The sequence below is a fragment of the Grampus griseus genome, assembly GCF_964374135.1.
Source record: "Grampus griseus genome assembly, chromosome: 2".
Lineage (NCBI taxonomy): Eukaryota > Metazoa > Chordata > Mammalia > Artiodactyla > Delphinidae > Grampus > Grampus griseus.
The window spans coordinates 141,051,688-141,066,367 of NC_139018.1; positions in this window are offsets into that span (position 1 = coordinate 141,051,688).

A 14,680-nucleotide genomic window follows, 5' to 3' on the forward strand; every position below is an offset into this window, starting at 1 on the left:
TTTGAGCAACTAAGCCAGTGCGCCACAACTACTGAGTCTGCGCTCTAGAGCCTAGAGCCTGTGCTCCACAACGAGAAGCCACCGCAATGAGAAGCCCACACACCGCAACGAAGAATAGCCCCCACTTGCCACAACTACAGAAAGCCCGTGCGCAGCAACAAAGACCCAACACAGCCAAAAATAAAAAAGACCCAAGGACTGCGGGTCTGAGGAATGTGTCTGGGAACAATAAGACCATTACATTACTATGACACAGCTCCACACAGAGCGGTAGATATTGAATAGGCAGGAATAACTGAGGAGGAAGGTAGAAAAGCAGACTGAAAATATTCATCCAAGGGAGACCTGAACTAGTGGTAGCAATGGGAATGGAGAACGGATAAAAGGATACACAGGAGTTAAGGGAGACAAGAGTTAGATAACATCAAGGCTTTATCGTTACAGAAACTGGGGAGAGGTTTCCGAACGAAAGCTACAAGTACGTATTTACCTAGCATCCATCTGTACTGGGGCCTTCAGGGTTAAAAAAAAAAATTAAAACAAAAAAACACCCAAACACAGTTCTTTCCCCCAAGAGGACACTAGACCCTAGTCAGAAAAAAACTGACTAGTAATTGGGTAGAAGGGATATAATTAGATTAGCCCCAGAAGATGAGGAAAAGGAAGAAATTGGTAGTTTTGAGACCTCCTAGGTTTAATATGCCTCAGATAGACACATTCATTCAGTAAGCTAATCACAACTATGGTTCTTGAGAACAATCAGGGCAAAAAGAGCTCAACCTAAAACGTGACCTGGTGCTATAGGAACACACAGGCCCTCTGTAAAAGAGAACAAAAATGAGCCAACAGAATGAGCCACGAGGAATGTGGCATCCACGGGGAGGAGGAGGAAGCCTGTGAGTGCCAGGACGAGAAATAGACCAGAGAAAAGAAGAAAAACTAGGAAACCAGAGTCTTATGAACCAAGTGGAAATTTTAAGTAAAATGAAAGATAATGAGAGATCAATATAACAAAGAGCAAGGTGCGTGAATTCCAGAAATAACACTAGTTTGGAAATAAAGAGACCTGGGTTCCAGTTTTGGTTCTATCATCCTCTCACTGTATAAATAACCATTTTTCATGCTAAGCTTAATTCTCCTCATCCGTGAACATACTGAGACACTATAATCCAGGCTTGGTGTCAACTCCAAGTTATACCTGGGAGGCAGACAGGTCTCCAACACCTCCTGAGCTTCAAAACAATTCCAAACGTACAGCTTAAAAAAGTCTCAGGAGAAAGGGCAGACTCAGGAGACAGATGGTGTCAGAGCCAGAAGCCAGGAGCACAAAGCCAGAATGCAGAGAGCACAGGTGTTAAGTAGTAAGAGATTAAGTGTTCTGTCAAAAGACACAAAGAAACCCAACCTGCCCTTCAAGGTAAATGCTTTCCTTCAACAAGAGGAGAGCTACTCCCCCACCTTTATCAAAGAAAACTTCAGGGCGCTAAGCCTGTCAAGATGATAGTTTGTCAGCATATTATGCTGGCCAAGAATAAAGAAACCAGTCACACTATTAGAAGTCAAGTTACTCCCAGAATCAGCAGCTACACACAACTGTGACCCATTTTTAGCACACAAATCAATCTTTAGACCTGCCCTCTGGGAATTCTCCAATTACCTCAAGGAAAGTCATCACAAAATGCCTTAAAAATCAAAAGGGTACTCTAACCATACAGGAATATTGAAAAGTGAAGTAGAATTCAAAAGCTATCCATGCCTAAGTGTTCTTCTGCACCGCTGAAAGCAAAGCTCAACCCTATTTAACCAGGAATATTTCCCCCACACCTGTGTTACTTAAAAACACATTATATGCTGAGTAAACAAAATAGTTCCTAACAGGAGTCTTTTTAAATCTCAGTAACAAAACTCTGAAAATTTTGTCTACAATGTAAATTTAACACTCTCAAATTTGGATACTGACTTCTTATGCAAAGTCAGGTAATTTCCCTATGAAAAATATGAAATATTATACATATTATGTATTTTTTAGTTCAATCTTTTCAGCCAGTTTACTGTAACTGAAAAATGCCTTGTTTTGGGGGGTCCTATCCTGAACATAAAAACTTTCAACACCTGGAATCTGTGTGCTTCCAGAAGATGACAAGCTCTCATACACAGGTATAACTAAAATCAGGCTCCAACAATGGCAGGAAAGAAAAAGGGCATTTTCAAAGCTGCAGTATGTGGGGCAAAGGAGGCGGGGTCAGCAGTATCCAAATACTGAAAGGGTGCAAGCAATGCATCTTGGTTTTAACTCAAACAACAGAGAGAAGCAAAAATTCTTTATGTAAGTTCCTCCACTCCAACCTCTTAAGTCCAACCCTCTTCCTATCCCTCATCCCCTACCCCCAGGCTTTCTGGCAAGTTCTCCCCAGAGTCAGTACAGCTTAGATACTGCCTAGGAAAAGCAGATTTGCAGAACAGGATGGGATTAGTAGAGCTCTTCCATATGAGAGAAAATAATTTGCTATTTGAGCCCATGATTCTTCTACTGCCTCCACCACTAGCTACTGAAGACAGCAGCCTAAACACTAATATCTGGGTTTGGTATGCATTTCTATCCCAAACTTCAAGCCAGAAGTACTACCCACTAATTAATCTGCCCTTTAAACAAACAGCTAACAATTATAGGGAACATTCAGCTGAAAACAATGAATGAAAAGCTTTGCACAGATATTACCTAGCATATAAACACTAAAATACGAGCAGAGAGCTACTTGAGTCATCTCACGATTCCCCTTCACCAAATTCACAAACACTGAACTCGCAGCTGAGACCCTGGCCTGTAAAGGTAGCTAAAGCAGCAGCTGGGGACAAGTAACATTTTAAAGTTTCCATCTTTCCAAAAACTTCCCAGACCACAGGTAAAAAAAAGTTTTCTGGTGTGTATGTGAGTCTGCATTCTCACTGAAATATTCCTTTGACAACATCTCAGAATATGCTCTTCACTTCCTTATGCTTTAAATCCTTTGGGAATAAGATACAGAAATAAAGGTACATATCCCTTTACATCTGCTACCGTGGATTATACACTAAGATTCTAAGTGTTGCCCAGAATGAAACGCCAGCTCCTTAGTCCTGGTGCAGGGCTCTTTTATGCCCTGGGAGCTTATCCCAGATTTTACCACATACTGCTAAAACCCTTATTAATTCTGCCTGGAAATCTAAAAGACAGAATTATGGAAATTTTAGCTAAGAGAAAAAAGGTGAGATTTAATAAGCCCCATTCTACTTTCACAGGTCTTACAAAACCATAATTTCAAATATGCCTAGTCTCAGAAGGGAAATGTTGCTGAAATTTAACTGTCCTGAAAGAGGACAGTCTTTTGTGTAGAGGTTTGGGAGGGTCACCCCCACAGTGGGAGGAGCCTGACTTCTCCAGACCTCTGGCTCTCTCAGAATCAGCTAACTGCTCTGGCACACATTATGGAATGATAGACACAGCACATTCCTCCTGACATCAACACTGCTGTGCTAACGCTCAGAAGACCCACACTGACTTCCACAGCAACCAGAGATTCCCTCCAATGCAGTTAAGGCTCACTTTGCCTATGAATGTGACCAGCCCATAGACCACTGCATTTCTATACAATGCACACCACCAATAACCCCTTGACCCCTCTGACATACGGGAATACACATAATACCATAGGTTCAGCTACGGCACCAGAAAGACCTAGGTTCACACACTGGTTTTATCACTTGATAGCCTCCTGACTTGATTTCTAAGCCTGTTTCATCATCTGCAAAATAGGGAGAAAATCGAAAAGGGATGTTTTAAGACAAAGACCCCAAACTAGCCCTCAGGTTGAATCCAATCTTCAGAGACTTTGAACCATCCAGTGTTCTCAATTTTTTAATTGCTACATGTAAAAAACAGAGATTGGCAGCTTAACTAGGAAAAAAGTCAAAGATTCATGAACTCTGGGCCCACACTTCTGCATGGCCAAGAACCAGGCTACTGGCTCTCCTTTAAGCAAATTCTGTAGTTCAGTAGGCACTACTCTACTTTCTTTCCATTTACTCATTTCTGTTACCTCAGGCCCCTGTAGGGATTTGGGTTTGCAACCCATTTTAAGGATTAAAAACAAAATAAGTTGCTTGGTCACCCCTGAAAAAACTTACAAAGACAGCTATTATCATTAACCTCTTAACAAGTTGGGTGTTGAGCATGGAGCCGCACTACTTTTATCACCTTCCTCCACTTACTGACTCACAGACACTGGTACTGGGACCGCAGGAAAGAAAGACAAGACCACAGAAACATTCCTGCACCAAGTGCCTAAGGCTCAATCCAAACTGCTCATGTTTCCATGGTCACTCGACACACGCATTCGCTCTCCAACCTCCTGCCGGCTGTACAGGCCGGCACAGTTCCCCTTCCCCACAGGGGAGCCTGGGCCAGCGGGATGTTTATAAGACAACCCTCCGGAGGCGGGATGGCAAGTATTTCTATACTATAAAGACTGACTTTATAGAGTAGTCAACTTCCTAATCCTAGTTCTATAAACCGAGCACGTACTGCCAAACCACTCCTCAAGTTTAAATTACATCGCTGTGGCAAAAGCCAAACTGCAGCAACGGGAATACAGTGCAGCTCAAAGCGAGCTCAACGAGGACGCTCCCAAGACCCGCGGTCAGCCCTGAACTCTACTCTCCTGAGGGGCTCCGACAGCCCTGAGCTCCACGGAGCTCCAGAAGCAGAACTTCCTTCCACTTCCCTTCTACCTACGACAAAAACCAATCAACCAACCAGGAAAACCACCACCAGCCTGAAGTTTCCAAGGTTTCCTTCCGCCTGTTGCGATTTATTTTTGTTTTTAACCCAGCCTGTGTCCCTAAGCTCAAACAGAACCTGAACCTAAGGGTGCAAACTATTCTCAGGAGACAGACACTTCCAGCTGGCACATGTCAGCACCGTCACCTGAGGGGCAGACCAGAGGCAGGCGGTACACCTGTGGATACCAGCGAACCCCCCTCGCCCCTCGCCCAGCAGTTTACTCAGGTGCCAGCGAGAGAGCAAGGCAGCAGATCGGTAGCCAGGGAGACCAAAGGAGGCAGCTGCCAACGAAATGCAGCGCTAAGCAGAGCCGGGCTTGCGGGGTGGGGTGGGGGAGGGGGTCACAGCCGGCACCCCCGGCTCTGAGCGCTGTCGTGGAGTCTCCGTGCTTCCCACTTGCTTCGCGAGCGCAATCATAGCGCAGGACCGCTTGCACCGTGCGAAATGCCACTAAAAAATAACCCGTGCACGCGAGGACGTGCTCCAGAGCGCAAGTATCCGCTCGGGCTTTCTCAGTCCTGTGGGCGGCGCTGGGCCACTTACAAGGACCCTGGCCTGCCCGGGTCCTCTGGGAATGACGCAAGAAAGTCAGGGTCGACTTGACTGCAGACAACACTCACGCGAAGAAAAAACCGGGGAATGACGCCAAGTGGGACAACCAAAGGTGAGTAACCTTTTCCTGGTCTGAGTACCCCCCCTCCCCGCCCCGGGGGCTCAGTGCAGGCACAGGCCTTTCTAACCTGCGTGCTGACCAAGCGAAGCAACCAGGCTGTGCCCCCAGCCACTGCTCCGCCAAACCCGAAACCAGCGCTGGGCCCGCGCCAACACCCACCCGAGTCTGGGAACCTGGTCTGGTCTTGGGCTGAGAGAATGACAAAGCCAAGGCCACACGCACGCTTCTCCGCGGTCAGAGAACTCGGGGTGGGAAAAACCGAAGCTGGCGCGGCTTAGGTCAGCTCCACACCTGGGGCACCTCCGCGGCCTGCAGGACCCCCGCCCATGCCCCCAGGACCTACCTCTGTGCCGCGGGGCTCCCCAGCGCAAAGCCGCTTTGCACGTGCCGGCCACCCTCCAGCGCCCGACCCTACCTAGCCAACCCCGCCCCAGAACTCCAGCTCCTGCGCCTAACGAACGTGTGAAGCCACGTGACCTCACGGGCCAAAGAAGCGCGCGCGGACGGCACGAGGGGCCTAATCCCTCCGCCTTAAAGGAGACGCGCCCACTGCCGTCGTGGCGCTGTCCCTTGAACCGAGGCCCAGCGCAAAGGTCTTCGCCGCCAGCAGCCCCGCCCCGCCCCGGCCGCCCTTCCCCGCTGCCCACTGGGTACGAACGAGATTCGCGGGGGTCGCTGCCAGGCGCGTGAGCTCCCAGGAGCGCCTGTGGCTTAGACTCTCACGTGCGACGGCTGCGGGAAAAGGAAATGTTCCGGGCGCGGGGGCGCCCTTCCGTCCGGTCTGCTCCCGTCTGGACAGACACTCGAGGCCAACGGGCGTCTGCAACGCAGCTCGGAGGCCCCACCGGCCGCCCCCGGAGAGCCGCGGCGCCTTTAAGCCCAAAGGCCCTGAGTCACGAGGAGGCTCCCTACCCCCCCCCCTTCGCCACACACCCCTCCACGAGGCCCCACGCTCGCGGGCACGTGACCCGCGCCCCGCCCGGGACTTGCGCGCACGGGTGGGGGCGGGAAAGGAGGGTACCGCGGACCGGCCGAGGTTGCGCGCGGACCGTTAGCTGCCGCGACACGGACCGCGGCCCCGCCCAGCCCCGCCCGGGCGGGCGGTGAGCAGCTCTTACCAGCGGGAACGCCATGGGGCTGGCGTGGCCCAGCGGGACGGACGGACCGGCCGGCAGGCGTCTGGCCGGCGCGGCGAGGGACGTACAGACACGTGGGCACTATTTTTGCAGCGAGCCGCGCACGGCCGTGCACCCGGGGCCGCTTATAAAGCCCCGCGGAGCCGCCCCTTCCCCCCCGCCGGCCGTATGCGGAGCACCTGTGTCGGCCCCGCCCGGGGCCCCGCCCCTTCCACCAGGCCGGGCGGAGGGCTCCACCGCCCACCCAGAGCCGGGCTCCCGAACGGAGGCGGGCTCCCGAACGGAGGCGGGCTCGGCGGCTGCAGCCGTTGCGGACGGCTTACACACGCACACACACGCACACACACACGAGAGCCAGGGGCCCAAGTGGGGCATGCCACTCACCTAGTGACCCTGGTCAAGTCATTTACCTCTTTGGGGCCTCAGTTTAACCCTTATGAAATAGGACGCGATTCACAAGCTCCTGCGACGGGGCGGCCATGTGCTTTGTCAGTAAAGCCGCCTTTACAGCGTCCACGCTCCTTTTATTCCAAGGACCCCTCCAGGGCAAGAGCCCACCCTACGCGCCCATGTCCGAGCCTTCACTCCCAGGCTCCAGCAGGCACACTCACTCTAGATTGGCTGCCCCGTGTGCTGGAACGGGGGTGGGGTGGGGAGTTGGGTGCGCGGGCGTCTGGGGATTCCGGAAAGTTCCAAAGACACCAGGGGTCCTCTCTGCACCACAGTTACCTGACGAAACTGCTTCCGACGCTCTTTCCAGGCTGCAATAGGAAACTTCTCGGAGAGGGGACAAGAGACAGCGGGGGGGGTCACAGGGCAAGAGAGACCACCGTGGGTTGGGCTGTTGTCAGGAAAGGCGTCCTGGGGTAGCCGGGGCGGGAGCGGACCGAAAGCCCCAGTCAGGCACAGAGGCGGAGGTGGCGTTCCAGGCAGGGAGATCAAGCAAAGACTGAGAAGGAGGACTGAACAGAGTGGCTCAATCTGCCCAGGATGGAGGATAATGCGTGCCGATACCGCAGGAGGGAAGCTTGGGCCCACTTTGTGAAAGGCCTTTATTTTGCAGACAGCAGGGAACTATTAAGAATTGTAAACAGGGGAATGGCAGTATCAGGTCTCAAAATTTTGAGATGTTACTAGAGACTTAGTAGAGGTTTGACAGAAAAAAAGGGGGAAACAAGGGATTGGGGTGGGGAGGAAAGGAATCAGCGTTTGTTGAGCATTACCAAGGGTTGTACATGTGTTACCTCATCAACAAAATACTATTTTATAAAGCACTTACTATGCTTAAGGTTCTTCCTGGAAGTTGAGAGGACAAGTCTGCTGCCTTCCCGGCAGGCTGGTGAGGCTGGCCTGGATCTAATGGCTAAGGGGAGGGAGTGCAGAGGCAATGGAAGGAGAGGAAGGCAAGGTCTAGCCTACGATTGCAGGAGTATTACAGTAATGGGAGAAGGTGAGGGTAAGAACAGATGCTGGAGGGCTTCCCTGGTGGCACAGTGGTTGAGAGTCCGCCTGCCGATTCAAGGGACACGGGTTCGTGCCCCGGTCCGGGAAGATCCCACATGCCGCGGAGCGGCTAGGCCCGTGAGCCATGGCCGCTGAGCCTGCGCGTCCAGAGCCTGTGCTCCGCAATGGGAGAGGCCACAACAGTGAGAGGCCTGCGTACAGCAAAAAAAAAAAAAAAAAAAAAAACAGATGCTGGAGTAGAAGTCCACAGAAGGACCCAGTGTTAGCAATGAGAGTTGGCCAATCTCCATCCATAGAATATCCCCGTTCAGGAGCTTCCTTGGGTTGCTGAGGTCATGGGCAGAGAGGTGATGGCTGCAGGGGCAGAGCAAGACGGGGCCCCGGCACCCCTTACCCACTTGCCCTCCCTCCTCAAGATGGCCCATTTCAGCTGCCCAGGAAACCACACCTTCTGGTTTAGCTTCCCTGGAACCCTCCCACTCCAGGCCCTACCTGGGGCTCTTCCTTCTCTAGGAGCAACCCGCCCACAAGTCTCACCCTGGCCCACAAACAGCATAGGACAACTCATCAGAGGTAGTGTATCTTGCTTGTCCTCTCAGGGGGTGCCACACCCAAATACCTACAGCCCAGGAGCCAAGTGAGGGTGGATGACAGCACCAAGAAGACCCAAGGCACATCTAAAAGGGCAGTTATCTGTTGGATACCGTGCAGGAATGATGTCCCAGCCCAGCCAGATCTTTCAAGACAAGCTGGAAATGCAGTTTTGTTTTCTTTTTTAATGTGAAATCTTCCTAATTTTAAATTTGGTCACTAATTCAAATTAAAAGAGTCAAGCCCAGCATGTCCAGGGGCCTCATGCAGCTCATCCTTTCCATCCCTTTCTCTTCCCTGACCCAAAGCTGAGGAAGATAAGAATCCGAAACCTGGAACAGTGCCCAAGGGAACAGTATCTGGGAGCTCTTTCATATTTTAAAACTCCCAGCCAGAAGAAAATGATCTTTCAGGTGACGTGGAACAGAAATTTCTGCTGCATAAAATCCCTCTTCCTAAACTTTCTGTTGCAGGTAATAGTAATAGCTGATCTTCACTGAGCACTTACTATGTGCTTGGCACAGTTCTAAGTGTTTTACCTGTTAACCCATTTGCAGACAAGGAAACTAAAGCTCAGAGAAATTAAGTAACTAGCTCAAGAATTCCCAGCTAGAAGTGGAAGAGTGAGGACTCAAACCCAGGCAGTCTTCTGGCTTCAGTGCCTGGAGCCTTAACCAGTTAAGTACAAAATGTCCAGCACCCTGATGTGTGCACTTCTTTCTGACTGACCCCAGCCCTCACCAGACAGTGAAGGAAAGGGTGGCTGAGTGCACATATAGTCATGTGTTTGGTCAGTCCTGTCTCCCTGCCCTGACTTGGCCAGGCTTGCAGGTTATACAGGAAGAACAGTACCCCTGACTAGAAGATGTCCATGATCCACAGGGAGGGGTGTGGAAAGGGGCAGAGGTGGAGGCATTAAATGACTTGGTCAGGTCCCCACAGCTGGTCACTGGCAGAAGTAGCAGGAACAAACAGGCAGCATTATCCATTCTCCCAGTCAACAAATACCCTTTGAGCCCAGCTATGCCTGGCACCATCTCTGCAGTCAAGCCCCAGATTTACAATACAGGTTTTAAGTGTAACTGTAATTGGCTGGACTAAGTTTTAAATGCATGTACTAGGGGGACCCTGTATTCTTTTATATTCTCAGGTGTTCAGTGCCTCCACAGCAGGCAGAGAGCTAAAAGAAGAAAAGAGACTGCAGGGAGAAAATAATTTTCCTGGTTGGAAAAGCTCAGAAGGGAGATTCATTTAGGAACTCAAGACCACAAGGTAAAGTGAGCACATAGTGTCTACTTGGCTTTTGCCAAGCTCTGTGCAGAAGAAACCATGTTGTTCTTTTTCCTGCTCATTTAAGTGGGATAAAAGAAAGTAGATCAGCGCCACCTTTCATCATACACAAATGTAAATTTTAAGTGGGTTAAAAATACAAATGTATACAGCATTACTTGGAAATTTTTTTAGAAAACAGTATTAGGAGAATATTTTTATTACCTCATAGTGCAGGCAAATTCTGTAAATATGGAACAACAAGCACAGAGTATAAAGGAAAATTGATAAATTTGATCACATGGGAATTTAAACCTTTGGTTTATCAAAAGATGTTTAAAACTTGAAAAGACAAGTCATACACTGGTAGAAGGTATATTTGCAATACATGATCTACAAAGGACTCATTGCCAAAATATATAAGAACTTTACAATGAGGCAAATAGAAAAATGGGCAAAAGATGGGAATGGCTCACCAATAACCAGGGAAACATAGTAGGATACCATTTCACACCTCCTAGATAGGCAAAATGAAAAGTCTCACTATCCTAGTAGCAGGCTCACTGCCAGTGAGGGTGTAAACTGGTTCAGCCACTTTGGTTGTGGCTTTTGTTTTCTACATTTTTTAAATTGAGGGGTAACAACCCACGTACAGAGAGCACACAGAGTGCACAATCTTAGGTATACAGCTTGATGTATTTTACCTACATACATACCCAGGTAACCACCACCCACGTCAAGGCATGGAATCCTTCCAGAAGCCCAAAGGGTTCCATCATACCTCTTCCCACTTCATCCACCTCTCCTTGAGACAACTAATATTCTAACTGCTTTCCTCACAGACTCATTCTGCCTGTTTTAGGACTTCATATAAACTTTTGGGTTCTTTCATTCAACATAGCATCTGTGAGATTCATCCATGTTGCTGCAGGTAGCAGCAGTTAAGTCCTTTTTATTGCTAAGTAGTATTCCATTGTATGGATATACCATATTTGTTTCCCCATTCTCCTAGTGATTGGCAATGTGAACTGGACTATCATGAATGAAGGTGCTGTGAACATTCTTGACTTGAAGTACAGCTACTCTGGTGAGCAATTTGGCAATGTTGTTAAGTTGCAGGTATGTATACTCTATGACCCAGGAATGCCACTCCCAGGGAAATGTGTTAGAGAAACTTTCGCACGTGTTAAAAGAGGCAGGAGTTTAAAATGCCGATAGGTGTGTTATTCAAAATTGCAAAAATAAAAAAATAATTTTTTTAATTGCAAAAATAAAATATTGTGTTGGCCAAAAGGTTCTTTCGGGTTTTTCCATAATATCTTATGGAAAAACCTGAACGAATTTTTTGGCCAACCCAATAAAATACCTTAAATGCCTACCGACAGGAGAGTGGCTTGATAAATTGTGGTCTAGTCATACAATGGAATATACTGTATATAAGTAAAAGTAAATGAAATAAAGCTAATCATATCAACATGGATGACTCATAAACAACATTGAGAGAAAGAGGTAGGATGTCAGGGAACACATACTCTACAATGCCATTTATATAAAATTCTAAAACATGCAGTACATTACTACCACAAAGGACAATATATTGTTTAGGAACACATCTGTATGTAGTAAAAGTACCCAAAAATGCATGGCCTTGATAAACATAAAATTCAGAATAGTGATTTACTTCACGTTGGGAGGGAAGAGCTTGTGAAACTAGGGATACAGGGGGTGTCTGCTGAATTGATGAGTGCTTTAGTTCTTAAAATGGGTGATCAGTACACAAGAGGTTGTTATTTTATTCTTTAAACTTGAAATATATCATAATTGTTTAAAGAGATACAGGGATGGAGACAAGGGCAGTGGTGTGCTGATAAATGTTTGACAATTGGCTGCAAGAGAGGAGTCATTTACAGTAGTCACCTATTTCTGTGGCATAAATACTTCTGCCATGGCTGATTTCACACCATCAGTATGATCCCATTCGACGCTCACGAGCCAGCATGAGCCAGCTCCAGCACGCCACTGACACTGAATGTGGGAGCAAGCTGCTCTGAAGGCCAGAGCTGGGGGCCCAGGCTTCCTCTGAGGACTTTTTCAATACCCTAGGACATGGGTCGAGGGCTGGATTGTATTAACTTATGCTGTTAAGTTACCCCAAAACTAAGCAGGCTAAAACAACAAATATTTGTTCTCTCACACAATTTCTGAGAGTCAGGACTCCAAGACTGACTTAGCTGGGCAGTTCTGGCTCAGGCTGTCTCCTGAGGTTGCAGTCAAGCTCTCAGCCAGAACCGCAGTCATCTGAAGCTTTGCCTGGACCTGGATCTGCCTCCTGGCTCCACCTCGAGCTCACTCAGTTCCTTGTCACACCGACCTCTCCAGAGGGCTGCTGGCTTTCTCCAGAGCAAATGACCAGAGAGACAGAGACTGAGATGGAGGTGCATTGACTTTCATAAGCTAATCTCAGAAATGACATACTCTCGTGTCTACAGTATCCTATTGTTTACACACACCAGCCCTGATAAGATGTAGGAGGGGATGACACCAGGGTGCGAATGCCAGGAAGCAGTGATCGTTGGAGGTCGGCTACCTCACTGATCGCAGTTGAAGGTGAGTGCCAGTTGTCCTGAAATGCTTGTAAAGGGGTTACAGGATGCCTAGGGTCTCAGCGCAAGGAGGGACGTGGGAGCCTGAGTGTCCCTCCCCTTTGTTTTGCAGCTGAGGAAGCTGAAGTTTAGGGATTTACTGGAGAGTATGCAGCCACTCTTGTCAGGAGCCCAGGGTCTCAGTCTTGCCTTGGTCCGAGTGAGAAGGACCATGCCTCACCCTCACCCAGCCTCACCCTCTCCCAGCCTCCTGCCTTTCCTCTGCAAGTGCAGATGCTGGGGTCTGGCACGTCAAGACTTCGATCAAGGTCACCTTGCCCAAGCCCTCAAGAGTTCTTTCTCCCCCAGAGCTGTTTCCTCACATTTTTCCTTCAGTCAAAACAAGAAAACAACCCCACTTATTTCCACACACCCTGCCCCTGCCACAGGGGTTGCTGGTAACACATCCCCAGTAGCCCCAGAGAGCAGCATATGCCACCGTGTTGGCATTGCCAGACACAAGTCTGTGTTGGCCTTCTGGGATCCCATTGCCATTTGCAGACTGCTGTGGAACCATTTCAGAGCTCTGTGATCGATCTTTGAGTGAAATACAACACGGCCCCAGACGGGAAGGGGTTACGAGGGAGGGAGGTGTGCTATTGCTCTCTGTTTCTTGACCTGGATGCTGTTGTTGTTCAGGCTACGAAAACTCATCAGATTGCACGCTTGTGATTTGCACAATTTACTGTATGAATAGTACACTTGAACTTTTTTTAAAAAAACAGTCCCAAAGACAGGGACATACGTGTCTGGGAAGATCCCAGACAGAAGAATTTTTCTGAGCTGTTGGCAACCTTTATTCTCCAGGCACCATTGGGAAGCTCCACTCAGGTGGACTCATGGGTGGAAGATCTGAAAAGGGGCTAAAGTCAGAGGGTCCTTGGCAGCAAGATAAGAAGTAACGTTCGGGGTGAAAGTGGCATTCAGATAAGAAGTAATCCCCAGCATTGCTTACCTTTCTCAGCACTATCCCAAGCCTCAGTGACCCCAAAGCATCCTCAGCTGTAATGGGGCAATCAGGATGGGGGTGGGGTTCCTCATGGTCAGAATCAAACAGGGCAGCCCTAAGTGCTTTTTCTTAGTAGACAGGTCAGTGGGATGGGGGAGAGACAGTGGGGTAGGAGACGACGGGATTAGGCAGCACCATCAAGCAGAAGACCCAAGAAGGTGCTCACTGCTTTTCCTTTGGATGTGCCCCACTTTACCCCCTGTTCTCCAAACCCCATCCTGGGCTTCACCCTTTTAGGCGCTGGTTCACCATCTTTCTCTTGACCCTGGGAGACAACAGTGATCAGGCCATCATAGAAGGAAGACCCAGCTCACCTCCTTGAGGACCCAGGTCCATGCACACCCTCCCTCAGCCGCTCTCCTGCCCCACCCCTGAGCTGGGGCTTTCCCAATCCAGCAGGCTCTGCAGCCAGTTGCAGGCTGGTGGAATGAGACGGGACCTACTGGGCTGAGCAGTCCCTCCACGGTTCACACCCCAGTCCTGGTTGGTCATCAGCCCATAGCTTCTTTGCCACCACAGTGCCCAGCACTTGTTGGCTGTTCAAATGCTTGATGAGGAAGGAGGGGCCTAAGGCAGGCCTTTCCCCACCCCTACCCCCAGCATGTGGAGCCATGGTAGGAATTAAGAGTGACAAAGAGGGACGTGAATGTGCTGGGGAGGCAGGGAAGAAATTGGTGGTGAGGATCCTGGCTGTCCAGGAGCCAGGCCTCGGTGGAGGGGGGCAGGGGGAGGGTCCAGCACTTTCCTATTTTTCCTTCTTTGCCCAGTAAGGCCGGGGAAAATCGTGTCACAGCGAGTTACATACCCAACACCCACCCCTTTGATCTGCAGGCTATGCTGAGAAGTGACCTTCAAGATGCCCAGCAGAAGGTACTGAACTAGCCCAGGGGCTTGCCCTGGGGCTGACAGGCTGGGGGGTTCAGGCACGGGCACAGCTAATGCCCCCCGCTCGGGGTCCTTGTAGTGGCTTCCTTAGTATCCCTAGATGGATCTGTTCCCCAGTCATTGCAGCCAGCTAGCTACAGCAACCTGGCCAAAAACTGAAGCCATTCCTTTTAGCCACTTGTCGGAGCACCA